Here is a 14,695-nt window from a genome sequence, read left to right as displayed (position 1 = left end):
TGAATGGTTCAGGAAACTGCCTAACGGATGTATCCAAAAGTGGGCAGATTTAGAGAGACTCTTACTATCAAGATTCTTTGAAGATGATACATAAATCTCCATCCATACCCTTCTTGCCACTAAGCAGAAGAAGAGGGAGTCCGTCAAAGTCTTCGTTAAAAGGTTTCAAAACATGGCTCTGCGATGTCCGACAGGTATGACACAGTCTACACTGGTGAAGACCTATCGACAAAACTTGCAGACTGACCTTCTATCACAAATGAGGGTTACAGAATGTCGTTCTTGTAGATTTTTTAATATCTCAAGCCGAACAGACTCAAAAGATTATTGCCATGATCAAAGCTGAAAAACAAAGTAAGTAGGATCAACCTGAGCAATCGGACCAAGCCCAATCTTCTCAGTCAGAAGGGGAAGACACTACGACCACTGAAGCCAATCCTCTTTAGTAGGATGGTGGGTCCAACACCCGCCAACAACTATCACGTTAATAGTTACCTCTGATAGTCAAACTCGTTAGATAGTGGCCCACTAGGCGATGTGCCATGTCTACCTATTTCCCGCCCTGTACTTGTTCAAAACAGGGGGTTGGTTTATTAGTAGTTCATTGGATTACGAGTAATAAATTTTTTGAGTTGTCATGTTCAATAGAATACCTCTGTCAACCACAAAATCCGTCAAAACTATCACGTTAATGATCACCTCTGATAGTCCTTTCCCTTCAAATTCTCCTGCCAATTCTCTTCAATAGGATAGCAGGTCCACAAAACTATCACGTTAACGTCTACCTCGATAGTCCATCAATCTGCCAATCCTTTTTAATAGAATGGCGGGTCCACAAAGCTATCACGTTAATAGTTACCTTAGATAGCCAAATTCTTCGGATAGAAGACTGCCGTGTGACGTGCCTCTATTCTAATCATAGTCGTTATACTCCAACGTTATTGAACGACTTGATGGATAGTGACCCACAAGGCAATATGCCCTGTCTACCTCTTTTTTTCCCCTGCTAAGTCTTAATGAAGACTGGGGGTTGGTTAATTGGAATCTATTGGATTAAGAGTAACAAATCTTTCACATCGTCGAGTGAACATTACACTTCTGACGATCATCACCCCCACAGAGTATGAATGCAGCTTGCATCACTCCCAATTTGTCACGTTAACAATACATTTCTGACAATCAACTTATCAATCCTTATCAATAGGATGATAGGTCCTCAAAATTGCTCAAATCGTAATCTTCTCCAGCAAGACACTAAGTCTTCAAAATCTTATTCAAATCACAAGTATCAAAATTCATCGCTTCTGGTGACAAACTCACCTAGCAAGTTTCCCCAGCGATACGCTAATTCCTAAAATCTTGTGCAAGTCACAAGAACACAAATCCTGTCATGTTAACACCACACCTCTAACAAATAAACTTATCAATCATCTTCAATAGGATGATAAGTCCTCAAAGTTGCTCCAATCACAACACAAATTCCCGTTATGTTAATATCACACCTCTGATAAAATCAACTTATTGACTCTCTCTAATAGAGCGATAGGTCCTCAAAGTTGCTCCGATTGCAACAAATTCATGTCACGTTAATACCACACCTCTGAGAAAATCAACTTATCTATCCTCTCCAATAGGATGATAAGTCCTCAAAGTTGCTCCAATCGCAACACAAATTCTTGTCATGTTAACATCACACCTCTGACAAATCAACTTATCAATCCTCTCCATTAGGATGATAAATCCTCAAAGTTACTCCAATCGCAACACAAATTCCTGTCACATTAAGACCACACCTCTGACAAATCAACTTATCAATCTTCTTCAATAGGATGATAAGTCCTCAAAGTTGCTCTAATCGCAACACAAATTCCTGTCACGTTAACACCACACCTCTGACAAATCAACTTATCAATCCTCTCCATTAGGATGATAAATCCTCAAAGTTACTCCAATCGCAACACAAATTCCTGTCACATTAAGACCACACCTCTGACAAATCAACTTATCAATCTTCTTCAATAGGATGATAAGTCCTCAAAGTTGCTCTAATCGCAACACAAATTCCTGTCACGTTAACACCACACCTCTGACAAATCAACTTATCAATCCTCTTCAATAGGATGATAAGTCCTCAAAGTTGACTTATCAATCCTCTTCAATAGGATGATAAGTCCTCAAAGTTGCTCCAATCGCAACACAAATTCCTATCACGTTAACACCACACCTCTGACAAATAAAGTTATCAATCCTCTTCAATAGGATGATAAGTCCTCAAAGTTGCTCCAATCGCAACACAAATTCTTGTCACGTTAACACCATACCTCTGACAAATCAACTTATAAATCCTCTTCAATAGGATGATAAGTCCTCAAAGTTGCTCCAATCGCAACACAAATCCCTATCACGTTAACACCACACCTCTGACAAATCAACTTATCAATCATCTTCAATAGGATGATAAGTCCTCAAAGTTGCTCCAATCGTAATACAAATTCCTGTCACGTTAACACCAAACCTCTGACAATTAACTTATCGACTCTCATCAATAAAGCGATAGGTCCTCAAGCTTGCTCCTATCGTAACAAATCCTTGTCACGTTAATCCCACACCTCTATTAAAATCCACTTATTGACTCTCCCCAATAGAGCGATAGGTCTACAAAATTGCCTTGATCGTAATATTCAATCTTGTCACGTTAATATCACACCCCTGACAAAATTAACTTATCGACTCTCCTCAATAGAGCGATAGGTCCACATACCCGTCATGTTAATATCACACCTCTAATGACCAAATTAACTTATCGACTCCTTTCAATAGAGCGATAGGCCCATAAAATACTGTTAGGTTAATATCACACTTCTAACAGTCAAACCCTCTCCAGTGAACTTGTTAATCCCTTTTCAACAAGAATAGCAAGTTTTTATCATAAAATCCCCAGTGGATTAAAGATTTTCTGGAATTATCCTAGTGATAATAAAGAAAATTTCTGAATTTCACTCTAAGTGAAAATTCATGCCAAGTTAATACTACACCTCTAGCGCTTCTAACTTTCTTTCAGTGTTTCAAGTAACACAGGAAGAAACAGTGACAAAGTCTACGTATTCAATATCGTAGCCAGTGATTATCATTAAATTAATAATATCTGAATCCATACCTTGCATGTATGGGGAATTTTATCCTGAATCCTAAGTAGGGATAAGTCAACGCCTAATACGCGTTTCCGATTAGTCTTTGACCGTAAGAAGGACAAAAACCCACGTATTCAACATCGTGGCAGGTTGTTATTAATAACGCCAAAATCCATGCCTTACACGTATGGAGGACTTTATCTCGATCCCTAAATAGTGATAAGTCTGCATCTAAAACATACTGCCGGGTGATTCATTCCCGCAATAATGGCGAAGTCTACGTATTCAACATCGTAGCACCAAGATCCATGCCTTACACGCATGGGGGACTTTATCTCGATCCCTAATTAGAGATAAATTTGCATCTAACACATGTTGCCGGGTAGCGCATTCCAGTGAAAATAGCAAAGCCCACGTATTCAACATTGTGGCAGGTCATTATTAATAACGCTAAAATCCATGCCTTACACGCATGGGGGGAATTTATCTCGATCTCTAATTAGAGATAAGTCTACATCTAACACATGCTGTCGGGTAGCGTATTCCCGTGAAAATAGCAAAGCCAACGTATTCAACATCATGGCAGATCGTTATTAATAACGCTAAAATCCATGCCTTACACGTATGGGGGACTTTATCTCGATCCCTAATTAGAGATAAGTCTACACCTAACACGTGTTACCGGTTAGTCTTTTCGCGTGAAAATGACAAAGTCTATGTATTCAAAATCATAGCATCAAGTTTAAGAGGGTTCATTCTCTTAGCACAACATTACATGTGAAACGGATTCAAATAATTCACATGCTAGCCCGACTCAAACGGTAGTCGGTAAAGGCTTATCAAATCCATTGATGGCTGAGGGTTTGTCAAAAATCCTATGCATGTTAACAGGCTCATCAGCTTAATGGATGTGAGTCGAGACTTGAAACAGATGAGCTAAAGACAAGTCTTAAAGACTTAGTCAAAAAATGCATGAGAGCCACATCCGCGTCTCAAGTTGAAACGCCAAGGTCAGACCTGCGTTGCAAATACCAAAACGCCAAGGTCACACTCGTGTTCCAAATTCAAAATGCAAGAGTGAGACCCGCGCCTCAAGTTCAAAACGCAGGGGTCCACCTCCGCATTCCAGAAGCAGGATTATGACGCATACCTTCACACAGGTCCTGCGTGGCAAATCCCTTCAATCAAGATGCTTTTGAAGCGAGTACAGAGAACGACTCCTTTACGATAAGGAATCAACAGCTCCAAGATCAGAGTTGAGATCCAAAGTATTCCGAAAATTCGTCACAGTCAACCGCGAACTTTCAAAAACTTTGGAGGGGGTTCTGTAGGCTGTCTAAAAATCACAACAGATAGTCAATCCTCATTAAACACCGATGATAAAAGTTACAATCTGACGACTTCCAGGAGGCTATAATTTGAAGACTTTCACATAGATCGATAAATGTTACAATCTGACGACCTTCACAACAACTGATGAAAGCTTTAATCAACAGCCTTCACAATCAACATCGGTAGTTATAATCTGACGACTCTCATATTTTCAAGGATCCAAGATGAAGATTACAAGATGACGGTCTTTGCAACGCTCTACAAAAGAAGTTATAAGTCATTAAGCTCCGTCTAAAACGCGAAATTCACCTTCGCATTTCAGTTCTCGAAACGTAGGCAACCCTCTCGTTTCTAACCTTCAGCAAACGAAACCCAAGCGACCCCCGCGTTTCCAACCTTCAGACTCCAAAACACGGGCGATCCTCGCATTTTTCAACACCCAGCAGGTACCCAACTCCGTGTCTCCAGTCTTAAACGCGGAGTTAGGGTCCTGAACGCCAAACTGGGCTTTGTTTAACTCATTCAACATGAGCTGAACGGTTTCAAAACCGTTTCCCATGATTTGGGGGCGGTTACACCCCACTTAGGGGCGATTTAAGGGGTAGTTACACCCCTTAATCCTCTATAAATAACTAAAAATCAATTCAGTTCAAGAGGGGAGAGCGGAGGGGATTTGGCTCTCGGTTTTGGTTGGATTTTCAGATCTAGAGGGCAACAAAGGGCATCTCCAATTCATCTTCTCTTTCGGCAGCAAAGAAGAAGTCTCTCGAGCAGATCATCGTGGAGCTTTCATACCTGGCTTGTCAAACCGATTTTCGGTTAAATCAACTCTTTTTCAAGAGTTTAAACTCGATCTGAGTTATCAACTCGTCCAGAGTTTCAAACTTGCCACACAAGTTCTCCACAGCGTTAAATTGTGAGGAGGAGATACTGTTCCAGTGAATCAAGACGTTCGGATCGTCAACGGAGAGTAAACTCGACGCAAGAATTCGAGGGAGGCACTCCATCGCCACCATGAAGAACCCAAAATTAAATAAAGGGAAAAATTCAGATCAATTCTCTTCTCTTTTGTAATCGGAAATCCAAATTGTAATTAAGATCGAGAAAATTCAAGTTAATTTTTTTCATTCTTTTTACTACAAATTTTCCACCAAACAATGCTCCTGGCAAAGGACTAAGATTCAGGAGGAGTGGCCATGTGAACATTGAGGGCCACTGTAACTCAGATTGGGCTTGCTACGGAGATGATCGGAGGTCTACCTCAAGGTATTGCATATTTGTAGGAGGCAACTTAGTCTCTTGGAAAAGTAAGAAGCAATCTGTGGTGGTGATATCAACAGCTGAAGTAGAGTACAGAGCCATGGCCTTGGGGGTTGCGGAGTTGATGTGGCTGAAGAACATGCTGGTGGAACTGAACCTTGACCAAGGGGCCAAGATGAGCTTGTGGTGCGACAACAAGTCAGCTATCAGCATCACCAACAACCCAGTTCAGCTTGACAGAACTAAGCACATTGAGATTGATAGATTCTTCTTCAAGGAGAAGCTGAACAGTAGGCTACTGGAGTTAGGCCATGTTCCAACTAAGGAGTAGGCTGCAGACTGTTTGACTAAAGGGCTTAGCTCAGTAGATCTAACTAGAGGGTGTGACAAGATGGGCTTAATAGATATCTTTCGCCCATCTTGAGAAGGAGTGTTGAAAAGGTAATATAATTAAGGAATATTAGAGGGGTTTTGTGTAAATGTGTGTGTGAGGTGTAAGGCTATATAAGCCAAGCCATTCTATCAGTGAATAAAATCTTTTGAGCCCTATCCTTTCAATAAACTTAATTAACTAGAAGTGGAAATTTTACTAGATTTGATTGCTTTGGATGGGATCTGATCCAGTATCCAAAAGAAGTTCAATGATTTATACCATATATGATTGGTTTATATACCATAATGTGTTTTCTTACATAAGATAAGACTATAACTTTAATACATACAATGATTGGGAGTCTCATGTACAACATGTAGGTATGGTAGAAGTCTACTAATCCTTCTATGTTCATAGGCAAGGAGTTAAGAAAGGAGGGTTAAGGAAAAGAATTAATTAGTTAAATCATAATGAGAGGATAAAAAACGAAAGAGAAAATAATGCTTTTGGATCTTAATTTTATAAAGGAAACGTGACAAAGCCTCAAGACTAAGTCAATGATTGCCGTACCTCCTAAAGTAAGAAAGAAATATAATTAAATCTCATTATGCGGTGTCAACTCATCAAGCATTCACAAAAAAAAAAAACAAACTCTTCATTCCACCCCTGATTATAACCCCCTGTCAAACAGCCCTTTTTATTAGAGTTTGTGCGGGTGAAAGTGATTCTCTTTTTCCCTTTTTTGTTGAGGATAGCAGCCAACACGATGGGGGTTCTTTGCAATATTTTAGGGTTAATTGTAATTTTTGAAACTTTTTGAGAGTTTTTAAAAAATACTTGGGGGTTATTTGCAATTTGTAAAACGTTTTAGGCATTTGTGCAAATTCTAGAGGTTATTTACAATTTAAAAAACTTTTAGGTGTTTCGTTGTAATTTTTGACACTTTCAGCAAGCTCATTGGATGTTAAATTTATGGGTAAGTTGTTAATTATACAAGTTAGCTGTTAAGTTTGAAAATTATTTGTTAAGTTTAGTAGTTAGTTTGTTTAACATTTAGTTGTTAAGATGAATACTTAGTGGTAAACTTTAATAGTTCGTTATTAAGATTAATAGTTAGCTGTTATGTTTATATTTTATATCCTAAGTTTCTTGATTTTTTTGTTAGTAGTTACTAGTTAGTCGTTTGCAAACACTTTATTGTCTATGTTTTAGGGGTGCATTCGGTCCGGATACGGCTCGGATATGATGCTTACCATATTCATATCCACTTACCCATCTCGGATACGGATACGGATACGGATATACCTCGGTAAGAAAAACTTATAACCATATCCGCTAAAATCGGATACGGTTACGGATATACATGCGGATATATAAGCGGATATGCATGCGGATACAAAACAGATATGAGAAAACTAGATAGTATTGAGAAAAACATAGTTCATGTGATACAAAAAAGTTCGTTAATATGTCCATTATAACTAAATAGTTAAGATTAGTCATCTTGATCATCAAAATTAACCACAAATCCATAATCTAAGAATCGAAACTATCGTAAGAGTATGACTAATATGTATTCGGATATTTCGGATACGGATACGGATATTTCACTACAAAACCATATCCGTAACCATATCCTATCGGTTATAGATTTGAGTAACCATATTCGTATCCTAACGGATACGGTTACGGATATTTCATCGGATACGGATACGGTTTAGCACCCCTACTATGTTTAGCATGAATGAAAAACTTTTAATGTTATCATGTAATATTTTCTCTGCAATATGTGACTTAAACCATTAACTTTAACCACTAATTGAAACTTGATCATAACTATTAATACTTAAATGTAACATATAACTCATAAATTGAACAAACCAATCCTTAACAGATAACATTAATAATTGATACTTAAATCTAATAACTAACTCTTAAGTTTAACAACTAATTTGTAAGTTTACAACTGACGGACAATATTAGTAACCAATACTTAAATCTAACAATTATAACTTTTAAAATTAACAGCTAATCTTTAAATTTGATAATTAACTCACAACGTTAACAACCATACTTTGACACCGAATTAATTCTTTAAATTTAAATGCAAAAATACATCAGAATATTCTCTGTTATAATTGTGATTAAATCTTAAGATACTTAACTATTTTTAAGAACACTTTGATGTGATTGTGATTAACTTGGGTTTAAAATAGTTATTTATTTTGTTTGAAATTATAATATAACATTTTATCTGCATTATATTATACAATTCTAAAATGTAACTCAGAAGTATGGAAACTAGTCCGTAAGGTTAACAAATGACATGACACATAACTTGAACAATTACCTCATAAGTGTACAATCCATTAACTACCATTACACTGTTCTGGTGCTGTCAAGATTTTCCTTTACAAAATTGGATAATAGTTTCTATTAAATAGAAATTATTAAATTAATCTTAATTCTTATATATTTATTTAAGATCTTAGCACTACCTATGCTTGAACCTCCCTACGTAGTGTTGCTAATATGTATAAATACGACAAGTATTAAGCCCATGTTTGCATAGATTATTTTCATTTCTTTGGTTTATATATACGTTGATTTATATGCCCTTTGAATATATTATGTTACCCTAGTGTAATGAGAGAGATGATTGATTATATTTCTTTATAGACTATAATTTACATATTATCTATTAACAAAGACATTAAATGCTTATTAAAGAAGAGACAATGACTATCTCTTTTGCTATATTATGACTTATGAGAAGAAGATAATAGAGTTTTTTTATCAGTTAAAGTATATAGTTTGAGTGGTATGATTTTTTTAGATAAATTACAATCTTAAATTTAAATTTCAACATTAAATAACTTAACCATCAATGTTCTTTACAAAGCTAAACAAAAATTTACAATATGAAAAAAAGAAATTTCAATGTCTCAAGATTTTAATCAATGCTCATGTTTACTTTGTCCGAGATTGGGACATGAATGAGATGATGACTTTCCTAATCCCCAAAATAGATAATAGGACGTTCCACCAAGCCCTATTATTATGAGGACTTCCCATGATCACTATACTCTCCAGCCTTATGCATTCCTCAGACTAATGATATAATATACTTTTGGATCCTGCTTGTAAAGTTTTGAGGGTTGCTTGTTATTTTGAAACTTTTAAGGAGTGGTTGTTGAGTTTTCAAGGGGCAGGTTTATAAAACATTCATGTGGTTATTTATAATTAATTAATCTTTTAGGGGCATTTTATAAAATTTTCAGGGGTGTTGTAATTTTGGAAACTTTCAAGAAGTTACTTTTAAATTTTTAAGGAGTTGTTCATATTATTTTAAAATTTTTAGCATAGTATTTATTACTTTAGCAACTTTCCAAGGGCTAGTTGTAAAATTTTCAAATGTCTATTTGTGAAAAATTTAAGGAAGTATTTTTAAATTTTAAAATATATATCTGAGGTACTAGTTGTAAAATTTTAAGGGGTTTATTTGTAAAATTATAGTGGGCTATTTATACTTTTTGAACTTTAAAAAGAGCTGCTCAAAATTTTTGGATTTTGTAGGAATTATTTGTAATATATGGATTTTAAAGGGGACATTTTATAATTTTTTATTTTGTGGTATTATTTATAATTCTAAAAATTTTAGGGTTTTATTTACAAATTCAAATCTTAAGGGACTGTTTGCAACTGTCATGAGGCTATTTGTAATTTTCATACTTTTCTTGTGGTTGTTTGCAATTTTTAAAACTTTTAAGGGAACATTTATAAAATCTTTAGGTAGTTATTTGTAATATTTTAAAATTTTCAGTAGAGTGTTTGATATTTCATAGGTTTATTTATAAAAGTTTTAAAAAGTTTGTAAAATTTTTGAGAGTGTATTTGTAATTTTTAAAACTTTCAAGAGGTTGGTTGTATAATTTTCAAGAGTTAGTTTGTAAAATTTTAGGTGGGTTATTTATAATTTTTAAAATTTTTATAAAATTTCTTAATTTTTAAATTTTAGGTGTTTATTTGTAAATTTTTAATCTTAAGTGCTGTTTCCAAAATTTTAATTTCTTAGGGGCCTGTTTGGAGTTTTAGATTTATCAGGAGGCTATTTCTAATTTTTAGATCACAAGGGATTGTTTACAATTTTTGGATTTTTATGGTTTGTTTTAAAATTTTGATTTTGATGGGGTTAGTTGATAATTTTTTAATATTGAAAAACTAGGATTTGATTAATAGAAATTTTAAATTATGAATAGTTTTAATTTCATAAGAGTTTTTAGTAAAAGAGGATTAAAGAGGAGGATTTTGATTATTAGAATTTTTGCATTTATTAAACGCGTTAATTTGATTAGGTTTTCTAGGTGAAGATAGCTTTGGATGTCAGTATGTCAATGTCTAATTGCTAAATATCATAAAAACCTTCTTAATTTTTGATGTTTATAAAAAAAACCCCTCAAGTTTCAAAATATGAAAAAACACCCTTAAATTTAGGGGTTATCACAAAATCCCTTTTAACTTTGACATTTAATCTGAAAACCCCCTACTTCTGATAATATCTGAAAGTTAAAGGGGGTGTTGTGATAATCTCTATATTTAAGGGTTTTGTTGATATTTTGAAAGTTAAAGGGGGTTTTCTGATAATCATCCAAAGTTAAGGGTGGTTTTGTAATTTTTACCCAATTTATGATAGGATACATGGATATATGATATTTTTTGACACATATCATGTTTTGAGCCTTTAGGAATCAATTTATATATAAGTGATAGAATTATGAAGTTTTTTTAATTATGGTTAATTATAATTTAATTAGTTTTCTTAAATGATTTGATTTTAGTATTTTCTAATATGATTATGAGATTTTTTTAAAATTATTGATAGTTGTAAATTGATTAGGATTATCAAATATTTTATTATTAGATATTTTTAATTATGGATAAACTTAATTTGATGAGGATTCTTGATTAGATGAAGATAAAATTTGGTTCTCAGGTATCATCTTCTGATAAGATTGAAGAATACATAAATATTGTCTAATATAATACATATATTGTATTTATATTACACATTAGATTTTTGTGTTAGTTTTTACGAAACATCCAATTTCTGCGCATATTCTTTCTTTAGGGGATCTGGTGTGGACCCGCAGGTAGCCTTGTCCGACGAGTCCTGCATTGTAAATAATCCAACATAAGTCAGTCAAAGCCCATTTGAATATTGAGTGCTCAAGTCTAAGCCCAAATTCTTTTTTTTTTTTTTGGTAAATGAAAGATTTTATTCACAAACCAAAAACTGTAAAGTTAAGTACATCAAATTACACAGATTTTCATGGGATCTGGTAACTGTAAAAACAAAACAAGAAAGCAAAAGTATAAAACATTTGTAAAAAGCTCTACAGGGAGAGGAAACACTCCCTGTCTTCGTTCGGCATTAGAGGATTGTTGAGGATGACAGAGTATATGCCAATTTTTATGTCTCTAACTATCTGCTCTGGAGCTCTCTTCTTTTGGTTGAAGATCCTATTGTTTCGTTCTTTCCAGATGTTATATACCACTGCTGCCAGCGCCATTCTCTTCACTTTCAATTTGAAGCCTCTCCCTCTTAATCTATTGCAATACCAATCAAGAAGCATCCTCCAGTTACATGTCCTCCACTTGAACTTGAGCCAACTCATTACCTCATTCCAAACTGTCATAGAGAAATGACAATCAAAAAACAGATGCGAATGGCTTTCAGCATCTCTTTCACACAGGGAACAAAGATTTGATTGAATGATCCCTCTTCTGATCAATCTATCCATTGTGAGTAGCCTGTTTTGAATAGTTAGCCACAAAATAAAAGAGTGTTTAGGAAGATTAAAAACCTCCCAGACAGTATCCGACCAAGGAACACTGATGTTTACTGGGGATAAAAGCTATTGTTAACCCAAGTGTGATTCGAGGCCAACTTGAGCTAAAACCCTACCCAAGTTACAAATGCGCGTAAATGGTCAATTAAAAACCCTCGTCATATTAGTTTATTCTTGCCGTCATCTTCCCTTTTCTTTTCGGAAGGGCTGTTTGGTTCCCCCAAAATTTTTAGAAAATAACTGAAAAAGAAAGAAAATAGAGAAAAAGATATAACTTATTGCAAGTTTTTCATAATATTTTCTTTTTCTTTATTTGGTTTACACCTTAAAACCAAAAAAAAAAAATTGATGATGTGCCAAATTCTTATTGGTAGATGTGACCCACATTTTAAGACACTCATTTTATGATTTTTGTTGAGGAAATTGGGGGAAAACTTGTTTGATGTTTTCCTCATCTCTTTCCTTTTTCTTTGATTTTTAGGGAAACAACCAAATCAAATAGGCCCTCCTTCTATTCATGCAGAAAGAAGAGAGAAAGAGAGATATTGAGATAGAGAGAGAGAGAGAGAAAGATGAGCGAGAGAAAAGATGAAGACATTTTGGAGGAGTCTCTTTAGTATCCACTTGTTTCATGATATGGCTATGGAGAAGAACCCCAATAAACATGGTGGAAAAGATGGATATTTGCTCATTTAGAATCGTATTGCACATCTACATCAGTAGATCTCAATGTAAGTACTACTTGCTCTTCATTTACCTTTGATTTTGGAATCCTTTATGTGCATTATATATAAATCACGATTTATTTTATTCATCTTGATGATTAAAAGATTAGAAATTCATGAAAATTATTAAGGTGTTAATAGTTGATGTTTTTCTAGATGATTAAAGAATGATAATATCAGATCAAATAGTTAATTTAATCCCTTATGAACACGCTAGAATCGAATAAATCGTCACAACATGCATGAAAGATGCATGAAACCCTAGTTTCTTGTAGTCATGCCCTTTTAGACTTCGTAACGTGGTTTAAGAAGTTCCAAATAGTCCCTCTAAACATACTTGAAGATGTATGAGAAGATTGGAGGCAAAACCATAAAGAGACAACATCACAACAGATCGGAACGTGCAAAATAAGCAGCGGCGGTGCAGCCTTCTGAATGATGGAGCAGCCATCTGAATGATGCGTGCAGTCGCCTGGATGATGGTGCATCTGTATTGGATGATGGTATAACCACCAAGATGATGGGTGCGGCCGCCTAAACAACGGACCAACGGTCAGGCTTGGGGTTCAACAGAAACTAGTTTTTGTAATTTTTAGCCGATGCACCTGATCTTTTGATCTAGAGGCCTGGTAGGAATTTCAACCATCTAGTAGAGAAACCCAACCACTTGATAACGTGCACAAACTCATGGACATATGTTTTTAGAGTCGTTGGACTTCGTAACTTTCACATACCTTGTTATAGCATTTGAGATTTTAATTACATATTTATATTACTTAATGGAATGTGTTACATTATAATTAGGGTATTTTTGCTGCTCACATTCCAAATGGGATAATAAATACATAAGCGATCATTCGTCTGAGTCATCTTATGACTTACCCTTGTCTCCAAAATGTGTACGTAGTGAGCTATTAGGAGTTGTTAATTATTCAAGACCCTTATTATTGAGTTTTTTATTTATCATAATGGTGTGTAAACACTCTATTCAAAATATTTGAGTGTTGAATTTGTATTTGAGCTTACCATATTAATTTAATTCGATATAATTTTTGAGCTATGTTTAACCAAATGAGATGGATTATTGTTTAAACTGAAAATAGAATTCTCCTATTCTCCATAACCGTTTTGACATATGTTGGATGTTTTTTTGGTCTTAAATTGTCTTAATTGCTTGAGTATTCATTCAACAACTGGACTTAAGTTATTGTATGATTAATATTTCAAAAGTGTCCACTTATATTCGGAGAGCCTCGACATTTAAGAAATAATGAGAATTTGTAATATTTTTACAAGTAATGTACTCGAAGGAGTATTTAATTATTTGGCCGTGTAGGAGTAGTCATTTGTGATAGCTACACTAAACTTTGGAGTATTATGCCAATCAAATAACTCAGTACAATGATATAAATTAACCAATATACTTGTAGATGATTTAAATGTATAACTATCATTACAAGATGAATGATGCTGAAAGTTGATGTTGATAGGATTTTTCTTGTTAACCCTTTGTACATATAAACAAATGTATAAACAGATATAGTAACCTACTCCTAGACAGTGAGTTATTTGATCTCCTTGGTTAGGAATTATGTACGTATACATTGGACAGTTAGCTACCAAATGTGATATCGATGATGGATATGATGTCTAACTAGTCGTATGATCAGTGCTTCGGAGGATTTGGATTTAATGCATAATATTACATGTACAAAGAAAGTAATTTGAATAACCACGGGCACGGTGAATAAGTAATGAGGCAAGTTGTGTCTTAAGGTTGGTTGGCCAAATGACTCCGAGATAATTAACTATTATGTGATTATGATTGTGTTTATGTTTAAACACTTTAAACGGTTAGGTTTAGCCCTTGCATATCCAAATAATAACATAATTAAAGATCAATTTAAATTGATATTGTTCAGTACAATTATGGTTTGAATTTGTAATTTTGCTTCATGTTTACTACGATGATGTGATAGTATAATGATGTTGTGGTAGAGTAAATGACATCTTCTGGTTAGTTTA

This window comes from Asparagus officinalis, chromosome 10 (assembly GCF_001876935.1).
Source record: "Asparagus officinalis chromosome 10, Aspof.V1, whole genome shotgun sequence".
Classification (NCBI taxonomy): Eukaryota; Viridiplantae; Streptophyta; class Magnoliopsida; order Asparagales; family Asparagaceae; genus Asparagus; species Asparagus officinalis.
The sequence above is the reverse complement of the archived record's forward strand: the minus strand, read 5'-3'. Positions refer to the sequence as shown.